General features: G+C 40.9%; 1 non-coding gene and 1 pseudogene across 1 annotated transcript; one reads left to right on the plus strand and one right to left on the minus strand.

The window, feature by feature from the left end:
• Window positions 1–3,488: 3,488 nt before the first annotated feature.
• On the minus strand, window positions 3,489–4,273 carry LOC115938208 (large ribosomal subunit protein uL24 pseudogene; annotated as a pseudogene).
• A 6,841-nt stretch (window positions 4,274–11,114) lies between these two features.
• Window positions 11,115–11,242, plus strand: LOC115942587 (small Cajal body-specific RNA 20). The gene has a single exon (XR_004077222.2).
• The last annotated feature ends 1,089 nt before the right edge of the window (window positions 11,243–12,331 follow it).

Genomic DNA, 12,331 nt, shown 5'->3' on the forward strand with positions numbered 1-12,331 from the left:
CACACACACACACACACACACACACATATATATATATATGACTGGTCTCATTATACTCTGGAGCAACAATTCCAAATGATGGTAGGAAAACCCCAAACCAGGCTTTTAAAGGTATAGATGCAGCTTTTCCCATTTAAAAGAGATATTTTTGAAAAGATTCATCTCTCCTTTGGGAAAGACCAAGTCTTTCAGGGTTTCTCCTCTTTCCCCTTCTCCTTCCCTCTTTCTCGAATGACATCCTGGGACAGAAGGTAAGTTTGTATAACATTATGACTGTGGGAAGCTGTGTCTGGGTGGCATTTTTCTCTTTTCTGATGGTTCTCTACTTTCAGTATCACCTTGATCATTAGCCTCTGCCCTCTCTCCCTCCATTATCAAAGTTTCTGTGGCTAGTCTAATTGGTGATCAATTCTCCTTGGCAAAGGCAACAGAGCTCAGCCACCTTCCCCACTGATGGGCCCCAGCACAGCGTGGCTCTTGCTGCATATCCCTTAGATCTTGATGTATGTGCCACTTGATCCTGGGCTTGTGTGGCCCTTGAATCCAGGCCAATTCTACCCTCTCCATGACTACCTTGAAAATCAATTTACTGAAAATCAACTCTCTAAAAATCAATTCACAGGGACACCTGGCTGGCTCAGTTGGTAGAGCATCTGACTCTTGATCTCAGGGTTGTAAGTTTGAGCCCCATGTTGGGTGTAGAGATTACTTAAAAATAAAATCTTTTAAAAATTTTATAATATAGGGTGCCTGGGTGGCTCAGTTGGTTAAGCGACTGCCTTCGGCTCAGGTCATGATCCTGGAGTCCTGGGATCAAGTCCCGCATCGGGCTCCCCGCTCAGCAGGGAATCTGCTTCTCCCTCTGACCCTCCCCCTTCTCATGCTCTCTCTATCTCATTCTCTCTCTCAAATAAATAAATAAAATCTTTAAAATTAAAAAAAAATTTTTTATAATATAAAAATAAAAATAAACTCACCAAATGGCCAACCAATCAGAAATTAATTCACCAAATCACAGTTTTCTTATTTTATTAATTTATCAAAAACTTGATTCTTTATGAAGTTTTTGTCACTTTATATATTGAATTAAGTGGTTTTACAGCATTTGAAGTTTTTTTTAATTTTAATTAATTAGTTTTCCTTTTGTCTTCATATTAGCTTGTAAAGTAATGATCAGTTTGCCAAATGTTATGAATACAAGAAGATGATAATGGCTGTAGAGTTTTTTAATTGCCCCAAATGTCCTCACAAAAACAGATCAATTGGGATAGCAAAGAAAAGTAACCAGAGACAATGTCTTCAACAAAGTAAGGACAAGGCAGTCCCTGGAACTCTAGAACATGTATGGGTAGGTCCAAACAACCACACAGGATCCTATAGGTTCTAGCCCTCTGTGGAGGTAGTAGAAGGATGAAAAAGGAGAGTTTTGATGTTTTTAAGATCTCAGAAACACAGAACTGGCCAGTTAATACTCACCTACAAAAGAAGATGGTCCCCGCCTAAAATGCACACTCAGCAAGAAACTCTAAAAACCAAGCCAAGCCTGAAATTCTAAAACCAAGAATTTCAGAAACCTCTTTTTCTCTTACCAATGTCTGACTTTTAAGACTATGGCTTCGCTCTACCTATCAATATTCTGTTTTGGAATTGTTTCTCTTTGAAGTTCTGTGATAAAAATCCAAATGTTCCCCAAGACAATGAGTATCTCTCTCCAAAGAAGACATACAAATAGCTATCAGACACATGAAAAAATGTTCAACATCATTAGCCATCAGGGAAATTCAAATCAAAACCACACTGAGATACCACCTCACACCAGTCAGAATGGCAAAAATTAACAAGGCAGGAAACAACAAATGTTGGAGAAGATGTGGAGAAAGGGGAACCCTCTTACACTGTTGGTGGCAATGCAAGTTGCTATAGCCACTCTGGAAAACAGTGTGGAGGTTCCTCAAAAAGTTAAAAACAGAGCTACCCTCTGACCCAGCAATTGCACTACAGGGTATTTACCCCAAAGATACAGATGTAGTGAAAAGAAGGGGCACATGCACCCCAATGTTTATAGCAGCAATGTCCACAATAGCCAAACTGTGGAAGGAGCTGAGATGCCCTTCAACAGATTAATGGATAAAGAAGATGTGGTCCATATATACAATGGAATATTACTCAGCCATCAGAAAGGATGAATACCCACCATTTGAATCACCATGGGTGGAACTGGAGGGGATTATACTAAGTGAAATAAGCCAAGCAGAGAAAGACAATTATCATATGGTTTCACTTATATGTGGAACATAAGGAACAACAGAAGGACATTAGGAAAAGGAAGGGAAAACTGAAGGGGTGGATATCAGAGGGGAAGATGAACCATGAGAGACTATGGAATCTGGAAACCAACTGAGGGTTTCAGAGGGGAGGGGGGTGGAGGGATGGGCCAGCTTGGTGATGGGTTTTAAGGAGGGTACATGTTGCAAGGAGCACTGCGTGTTATATGCAAACAATGAATCATGGAACATTACATCAAAAACTAATGAAGTACTGTATGGTAACTAATATAACATAATAAAAATAAAAAAAATAAATTAATAAAAAAACGTAAAAAAAAGTATCTCTGGATGAATAGGCATAAGATCACATCCAAAGATGTGTGAAAAAGAAAATATTAAGACCTTCAGTACATTAATATTTTATAATAAAATATTATCCCTTTTTGTATCACAGAGACATGTGACTTCCACCTGTCTCTACTAACTTTGAGTATTTCTCTCATAATGAAAAAGCACGTTAATATGTTTTCCTAAATCAAAGGTCAATTTTCTCCTTGAGATCAATTACATTTCTAGAACATGAAAGCAACTTCCAGCACTATGTATTTAAAATAGTAATCTTTTATAGTTTTAGTTTCTATCTTTAAATCTTTGATCCATTTTGAGTTAATTTTGTATATGATAAGAGTCCAACACCATCCTTTTGCATGTGGGTGGCTTTTCCCAGCACCCTTTGTTGAAAAGTCTGTCCTTTCTCCCATTGAATGATCTTGCCCATCTTGTTGAAAATCATTGACTATATAGGCAAGAGTTTATTTGGGGGCTCTCTATTTTATTCCATTGGTCTATGTGTCTGTCTTTATGACAGTTCCATACTGTTTCAATTACTGTAGCTTTGTGGTAAGTTTTGAAATGAGTAAGTGTGACACCTCCAACTCTTTTCCTCTTTTTACAGATTGTTTTGGCTTTTGGGGACCCCTTGAGATCCCATATGAATTTCAGGATGTATAATTCTATTCCTGGAAAAAAAAATTAGGATTTTGATAAGGATTGCACTAAGTCTGTAGATTGCTCTGGATAATATTAACATTTTAATAATAAGTCCTCCAATCCATGAACATGGAATATCTTTCCATTTATCTACATCTTCTTTAACTTCTTTCAGCAATGTTTTTTTATCTTTTTCCCCCAAAAGATAGAACAATCATATATAAGATTACTTTATTCCTGCATCGTCTCAATTGTTTCTTCCTTATATTTGCCCTTTTCCTTTCCTACTTGGCGAGATTTGGCTTTACATTCAAGGATCTTTTTGCCATCTTTTGTGGTCTAGTGATACGCACCTTGCTAGGGTGAATGCCCACATGGACAGTTGTGCCATTCGCCTTCTCTTGCTGTACTCGTTCAATGTAGATGACATATTCCTTCTGTAAACCTGGACGACTTTGCCAATTTGCTGACCTTTGTAGTGTCCTCACACAACCTGTACTTCATCATCCTTTCAGATGGGCATGGATCAAACGTTGTACTTCTGTCTCAGCTCTTTGAAAAAAGGGGAAGACATAATTTTCCTGAGAATGCGGGAAGGTGCATTGAGATGCCTTTTATGATTCTTGCTCTGGTGAGAAGTCACAAAGATCGAACTTCATTTTGGCTGCTGGCACTTCAGCAATGGCCGCAAAAGGCTCAGCAATGTCTTTTTGGTTTTCAGTGCATACAGCATTCACCTCCTTGGTTAGGTTAATTCCTAAGAATTTTATTCTTTTTGATGCTATTGTGAATAGAATTGTTTTATTTGTTGGATTGTTCATTGTTAGTGTATATAAACACAACTGATTTTTTATTGAAGTATAGTATATATATACAATATTATATTCATTTCAGCTGTACAACATAGTGATTCAACATTTATATACATCAGTAAATGACCAGCATGATAAGTCTGTCACCATACACAATTATTGCAACATTGACTATATTCCCTATGCTGTAGTTTACCTCCCCATAACTTACTTATTTTATAACTAGAAGTTTATACCTCTTAATTCCCTTCCATCTATTTCACCCACCCACCCTCCCTCTGGCAACCACCAGTTTGTGCTCTGTATTTATGAGTCTGTTTCTGTTTTGCTCATTCATTTGCTTTGTTTTTTAGACTCCACATATAAATGAAATTATATGGTATTTGTCTTTCTCTGTCTAAATTATTTCACTTAGCATAATATCCTCTAGGTCCATCCATGTTGCTGCAAATGGCAAGATTTCATCCTTTTTTATAGCTGAGTAATATTCCATTTTACGTATATACCACATTTTCTTTATCCATTCATCAGTCAATGGACTGAGGTTGCTTCCATTTCTTGGCTATTATAAATAATACTGCAATAAACATAGGGGTGTATATATCTTTTTTGAATTAGTGTTTTCATTTTCTTCGGGTGAATACCCAGAAGTGGAATTGCTAGATTGTATGGTATTTCTGTTTTTAATTTTCTGGGGAACCTCCATACTATTTTCCATAGTGGCTGCACCAATTCACATTCCCACCAATAGTGTGCAGGGTTCCCTTTTCTTTACATCCTCGCCAATGCCTATTATTTCTTATCTTTTTGATACTAGCTATTCTGACAGGTGTGAGGCAATATCTCATTGTGGTTTTGATTTGCATTAGAAACACAACTGGATTTGCGTGGATTTTGTACCTTGCTACTTTGTGAAATTCATTTATTTATTGTTTTGGGGGGAATTTTAGGGTGTTGTACTTATAAAATCATGCATCTTTGAACAGAGATAATTTTAGTCTTTCCAATTTGGATGTCCTTTTTTTCCCCTTAGCTTGTTTAATTGCTCTGGTTAGAATTTCTAGTGCTATTTTGAGTAGTGGCTAAAGCAGGCATCCTTATCTTGTTGCTGAAATTACAGGAAAAGCTTTCTGTCTCTCACCATTGACTTTGCTATTAGCTGTGCGATTTTCACTTATGGCTTTTATTATGCTGGAGTCGTTTCCTTCTACTCCTAGTTTGTTGAGTGTTTTCACCACAAAAGAGTGTCAAAATTTTGTCAAATGTTTTTTTGCATCAGTTAGTGGAACATTGGGCTTTTTCATCCATTCTGTTAGTGTCATATATAACATTAATTTTCATATGTTGAACCATGGTTGCATACCAAGAATAAATCCTACTTGGTGTGCATTCTTTTGATATGCTCCTGGATTCAGTTTGCTAGTATTTTGATGAGGATTTTTGCATCAATATTCATAAGGGGTATTGGCCTGTAGTTTTCTTTTCTGGTAGTGTCTTTGTTTGGCTTTGGTATCAGACAACAATAGTGTCATAGAAGAAGTTAGGATGTATTCCCCTTCTTTTCAGTTCTTTGAGTTTGAGGAGTATTGGTATTAGTTTTTTAACATTTAGTAGAATTCACCAGTGAAACCATCAACTCCAGGGCTTTTCCTTGTCCAAAGGTTTTTTTAATTACTGATTTGACCTTACTAATTATAGGTCTACTCAGATTTTCTATTTCTTGTTGGTTCAGTCTAGGTAGGTTTTGTGTTTCTAGGTATTTGTCCATTCCATCTAGGTTATCCAATTAGTTGATTATCTAAATGTTCATGGTACTGTCTTTTAATCCTTTTTGTTTCTGTGGAATCAGTAGAAATGTCCCTAATTCATTATCTCTTTTTTAAAGATTTTGTTTATGTATTTGAGAGAGAAAGAGAGTAGTGAGCAAGCACGGGGCGGTGGGGGTGGGGGGGGAGGGAGGGGCAGAAGGAGAGGAAGAAGCAGACTCCTCACTGAGCAGGGAGCCCTACGACGGGCTGGATTCCAGGACCCTGAGATCATGACCTGAGCAGAAGGCAGATGCTTAACTGACTGAGCCACCCAGGCGACCCCCACCCCCATTCATTTTTTTTTTCTTTTTTTAAGATTTTATTTATTTATTTGCGAGAGAGAATGAGAGACAGAGAGCACGAGAGGGAGGAGGGTCAGAGGGAGAAGCAGACTCCCTGCCGAGCAGGGAGCCCGATGCGGGACTCGATCCCGGGACTCCAGGATCATGACCTGAGCCGAAGGCAGTCGCTTAACCGACTGAGCCACCCAGGCGCCCTCCCCCATTCATTTCTAACTAGCAATTTGAATCTTCTCTCTCTTTTTTCAGTCAATCCATATAATGGTTTCTCAATTTTGTTAATCTTTTTGAAGAAGCAACTTTTGGGTTTATTTATTTTCAGTATATTTTTCTCTTCTCTATTTTATTTATCTCTGTTTTAATCTTTATTATTTCCTTCCATCTGCCAGCTTTGGGTTGTTTGTTCTTTTGCTAGTTCCTAAGGTTGTGAAGTAGGTGATTGGTTTGAGGTCTTCTTCTTTTTTTAAGATTTTATTTATTTATTTGAAAGAGAGAGAATGAGAGAGAGGGCATGATAGGGGCGAGAGTCAGAGGGAGAAGTAGACTTCCTGCTGAGCAGGGAGCCCCATGCAAGACTCCATCCCAGGATTCCAGGATCATGACGTGAGCCTAAGGCAGACATTTAACCAAATGAACCACCCAGGCGCCCCAAGGTCTTTTTCCTTTTTTTTTTTTTTAAGATTTTATTTATTTATTTGTCAGAGAGAGAGAGTGAGGGAGCACAAGCAGGGGGAGCGGGAAGCAGAGGGAGAAGCAGGATCCCCACTGAGCAAGGAGCCTTATGTGGGACTCTATCTGAGGACCCTGGGATCATGACCTGAGCCGAAGGCAGCCGCTTAACCAACTGAGCCACCCAGGTGCCCCCTTTTTTCCTTTTTAATGTGTTTACAGATATAAATTTGCCCCTTAGCGCAGCCCTTACTGCTGGTATGCTGCACTGTGTGTTGTGCATTAGTTTTTGCTCATTGAAGTATTTTCTAATTTCCCTGTGATTCTTCTTTGACCCATTAGTTGTTTGAGTGTTTTATTTAATTTCCACAAATTTGTGAATGTTCCAGTTTGTCTTCTGTTGTCTCTAAATGATATTTTAAATTAATGCATCACATTTTTAAATATATTCTGCTGGTATTTAGGTTAAATGTTCTATCTGGAGGTTGAGGTAATTTTCATTGATCAATCAAGATACATTCCACACCTCTTGAGGTCAAGTTTCTCTATGGCAATGCTTGAAAGGTGAAAAGATATTTTAACTTACACCAGGCTTTAAGAAAGCTTTATGAAATTTATTTCTACATTTCCAGCATGCAACACAACAAAACTGAGGTATATTTAAGATGTAACACTAGAAACAGAAGAGAGAGAACCTAACTGTGGAAAAGAGAAAGAAATAAGGGAAGGCTTCCTGGAGGAGATGACACATGAGCCGAGACTGTCCAATAGCAGGAAAGGAATCAGAGAGAATAGCACCACTCTCCATTTCCCCAACTCTTTCTGTCCCTACCATGCCTCCACCTGAGGCCTTTCCCCACTAGTGAGCTTCTGCCCCTCCCTGGACCCCACATGAAATATCACCTCCCCCTGAAGCCTTCATGCCCCCTCCTCTTCCAGCTGCCAGCAGAATTGATTGCTTTCCCCTTAATACGACCACCCCCTCTAAAGATCACTGAATCACCCTTTAGCATTGAGTTACATTTTATATATTCATATATATGTACGCATGTTTATTTATTTACCTTTTCCTTTTCCCTGTGAAAGGCCTATTGTTCAATGTTCAGAAATCATTTAGTTAAATCCTCTCCTTTCATAGGTGAGAACACCAAGGCCTAGAAAGGTTCTGTGACCAAGGTCACCTAACTCACAATTTGAAAAGACAGTTTTTAAAAATCCAGCCCTGAGGTGAGACGTTTTGAGAATAGCTAGAACCATGCACATTAAATATACTGTCAAAGGTTCAAAATAGCTAAAGTAAAAACCAATGAACCACTAAAGTAATTAGTAAAAATTTATTGTGCACACACCAAAAATACAGTTTGCAAACCGGGAGCTCTCAAACCAGAGCATGGAATGAGGCTCAGGATATATTGTTATAAAGCAACTTGTGCCGTGAGAAAGCAGTGACTGTTTATTCTTCACAGATTGGCTGCAATATGAGATTTTTCAGTGGTCCCTTCATATCATCCATGGGAACCAGTTCAAGTTTTGCTTATCATTTCCAGAAGCTCAAACAAGAAATGATCTAGGTCAACTTAGCCTTGCAAAATAAGCTAAATTATGCTTTGTTTGTATGATCATACTGGTTACTCTGCTTAGAATTTTCAAGGCTAGTCTTCGTTCGGTTTTGATTTTAATAGGCTCTATCTCTCAATAAATGCGGGACAGCCAGCGAAAGCTCCCCAATACGAAGCAGCGCTATCTGGGCGGCACTAGGACCCCGGGGGCTCCAGGTTAGCTCTCCCCGCTGGCGGGTGGTGGCGCGGGTTTAAGGTACTGCCGGAGCGGGAAGCAAGGGGAGGGCGGGGAGGGCGAGGAGGGTGGGCGGGTAACGACGGTCGCGGCTGCCCTGCTCCGCCCCCGGGACCGCGCGGACCCAGGCGGGCGAGCGGGGAGTGGGAGTCGGGCGGCGCCCCCCCCCTCCGCCCGGCTCAGCGCCGCCGCTCCCCGCAGCGCACTCTCCTGCCGCGGGGACGCTGAGGGCGCCGGCTGTCTCCCGGGGCGCGGCGCCTGGTGGACAGACACATCGTAAACGGGAGAGGAGAGCGCGCGCTTCCGCGGGGACGGGGAAAGACACGCCGGTGACCGAGCTGAGGCTGCGGTGACCTAAGGTGACCTAAACCAATGACTTCGGAAGATGAAGGAAAGGCAGGTTGAAGTGTGGGTTTGGAAATCAGGGAGACATGGGGAGAGCAGGCTGGCTCCAGGACGGGGAGCAGGAGCAGGAGCAGGACGGGCTGAGAAGTAAGGGGGGTGAGGATGAGTGTGGAGCCTAAGATCCTTGGGGGCTGAGATGGCATTTGACCTGTCTTGATTTCCCATCGCTGGTACAGATTAGTGTTTGAGCTGAATTGTGCTGTTCTTTTAGGAAGTCTGAGTATAAAGGGAGGAGAGCTGAGCTGTGCGCTGAGTCAAGAAGACTGTTCAAGGCTTCTTTCTGTCAACTTGTACAGAGGAGGAGATTGGGTACACCAACTTGAGGAGACCAGAGACAATAGCAGTGAGGGGTGGAGGAATGAGCTGTGAACAAAAACAAGGACTGTTGTCACAGAGACAAAGGAAAAGATGAAGGGTGGGAGAAAGGAGAGGCTGTGTATGTGTGTGACAGCTTTTGTTTCCTCTTTTCTTGGGAAAGTGGAAGGCAAGGTCGTCTGCCAAGAATGAGATGGTGGACAAATTGGATAGGAATTAAGAGAGTAATATTGTTTCAAAGGCAAGTTGCTGGGGTAATTAGGTGAGAGAAATGCCCAAAGACAAGTCATAGGAATGGTAAATTGTTGGGGGCCTTTTAAAAGATTTTGTAGGGTCACAAATCTGCTAAATGCCATCATTTTCTCTAGCAGTGATCAGCTGCTGGATAGCAGAGAGTGCTGGATGCCAGCCCAAGGAGTCTGGGTTTATCTTCTAGGCCACCAGGTCCCAAGTCCTGCTCACCAGAATCTCCTAGAAATCTTCCCTAAAGCACAGATTCCGCAGAATCACTGCCCAGAGATTCAGATCCTGAGTGGGTTTTGAGGTCTGGAAATCTGTATTTTTAATTAGCTCCCTACTGATTCCCATGTAGCCAGGTAAGAGTTGGCAGATCCTGAAGACTTTTTCCATCTTATTGAGGTATAATTGACAAATAGGAATTATATATATTAATTATATATATTTAAGGTGTTCAACTTGATGTTTTGATATATGTATACATTGTGAAATGATCGCACAATCAAGCTAATTAACATATCCATCACTCCACAGGATAGCCAGAGTCTTTGTGTGTGTGTATGTTGAGAACACTTGAGATCTACCCTCAAGAAATTTCAAGTATGCAATACAGCATTGTTAACTATATCACCACGCTGTACATAAGATCTCCAGAACGTATTCATCTTGGATAATTGAAAATTTCTACCCTTTGACCAATAGCTCCCCATTTCCACCTCCCCCTAGCCCCTAGTTACCACCATTCTACTCTCTGCCTGTCTGAGTTTAACTATCTTAGATTCCACATGTGAGATCATGCAGTATTTGTCTTTCTGTGTCTGCCTTATTTTACTTAGCATAATGTTTGCTATGTAGCTAATTAGCATGGTATTATGTATAATATAATATATAATATTTTAATATATATACAATATATTATATATTTATTATATATATTCATACATATATACCATGGATATATATACTCAGAAGTGGGATTGCTGGATCATATGGTAGTTCTATTTTTAATTTTTTGAGGACCCTCCATACTGTTTTCCATAATGGCTGTACCAATTTACATTCCCACTACCAGTGTACAAGGATTACCTTTTCTCCACATCCTCAGCAACACTAATTTTTGTCTTTTGATAATAGCCATCCTAACAGGTATGAGATGATATCTCTTCTCATATGTCAAGGAGTTTTCCCCCTATTTTCTTTTAGGATTTTACGGTTTCAAGTCTTACGTTTAAGTCTTCAATCTATTTTGAGTTGATTTTTGCATATGGTGCAAGACAAGGGCCCAGTTTCATTCTTCTGCATATAGATATCCAATTTTCCCAACAATATTTATTGAAGAGACTCTCTTTTCCCCGTTGAATGTTTTTGAAACTCTTGTTGAAGACCAATTGACCATAGATAGATGCATAGATGCACTGATTTATTTCTGGGCCCTCTATTCTGTTCCATTTTCCTATATGTCTGTTTTTTTACCGGTACCATACTGTTTTGATTGTAGTGTATTTTGAAATTAGGCAAGGCCTCTCTCCCATGGGGCTGGAGGGTCCCTTTTCTCTTAGCCAGGGCTGGAGGCCAAGATCAGCCCTTGAGGGTTATTGTCAGGGCTGCCACAAGCTGGCAGCCTTGTTTTCCTGCCTCAGACATCTGGAGTTGCTGGAAGCTCCCACTTGGTCTATACCAGGCATGCTAGCCCCACAGCCAGACTAGGGGCTGAAGTGGCAACATGGGGCCTCTGGCTCTCCTTAGATAGTGCCAGGCTCTCATGAGCTGATCCTGGCCTGTGTTGCCCCAAAAGTAACTTAGCCCCCTGCCTACCCCATAGGCAACACCTAACAAACACCTAAACAGGTAGTCATCTACCACAAAGATGCCTGTGAGGGAGTGGGGCCTCTCACCTCTTGCTCTCCTACTAAACAACTTCTTTGGCTCCTGCGGAATATCACTGGGAGAGGAGAGGGTGTCCAAAAGTGGGGACTTCTGCTGTAGAAGGGGTATCCGAGGCCACCTAACTCAGGGAGGATCACCATTTTTCCCTGTGTGATTAGCTTGGGTGTTGCCAGGCCACTCCATCCACCCACTCAGAGCTGTCTCCTACACAGAGTCCCATACAGGATTGTGAGGCATGGGGTGGTGAAGAGCTGTGAGTGGGTGCTGGAGAAGGAGCACCACAGGCATCAGGGCAAAGAGGTTAGACCTGACAGTACACTGGCCAAAGTGCAAGCCCCACTTCTAAGCAGTTAGCTGCATCTAATTGGACAGCTTGGGCTCCACACAGTTGCAAATGGGAAGTTTTCTGTGTTGAAGTGCCTACTTCATCAGCTGACAAAGTAATGTTTTAGAAAAGTTTTCAAGTTCTAACAGTTTTTCTTCACTAATAAAAGTTCTGAAAGCATTTTATTTTATTCTAAAAGCAATAAATCACTTTCTGTGAAAAAAAAAAAAAGGAAATGTGATGCCTCCAGCTTTCTTCTTATTGCTCAAGATTGTTTTGTCTATTTGGGGTCTTCTGTGTTTCATGTAATTAAGATTATTTTTTCGGGCGCCTGGGTGGCTCAGTTGGTTAAGCGACTGCCTTCGGCTCAGGTCATGATCCTGGAGTCCCGGGATCGAGTCCCGCATCGGGCTCCCTGCTTGGCAGGGAGTCTGCTTCTCCCTCTGACCCTCCTCCCTCTCATGCTCTCTGTCTCTCATTCTCTCTGTCTCAAATAAATAAATAAAATCTTTAAAAAAAAAAA

Source organism: Leptonychotes weddellii, chromosome 8 (genome assembly GCF_054177405.1).
Source record: "Leptonychotes weddellii isolate Sample4059 chromosome 8, ASM5417740v2, whole genome shotgun sequence".
Taxonomy (NCBI): domain Eukaryota; kingdom Metazoa; phylum Chordata; class Mammalia; order Carnivora; family Phocidae; genus Leptonychotes; species Leptonychotes weddellii.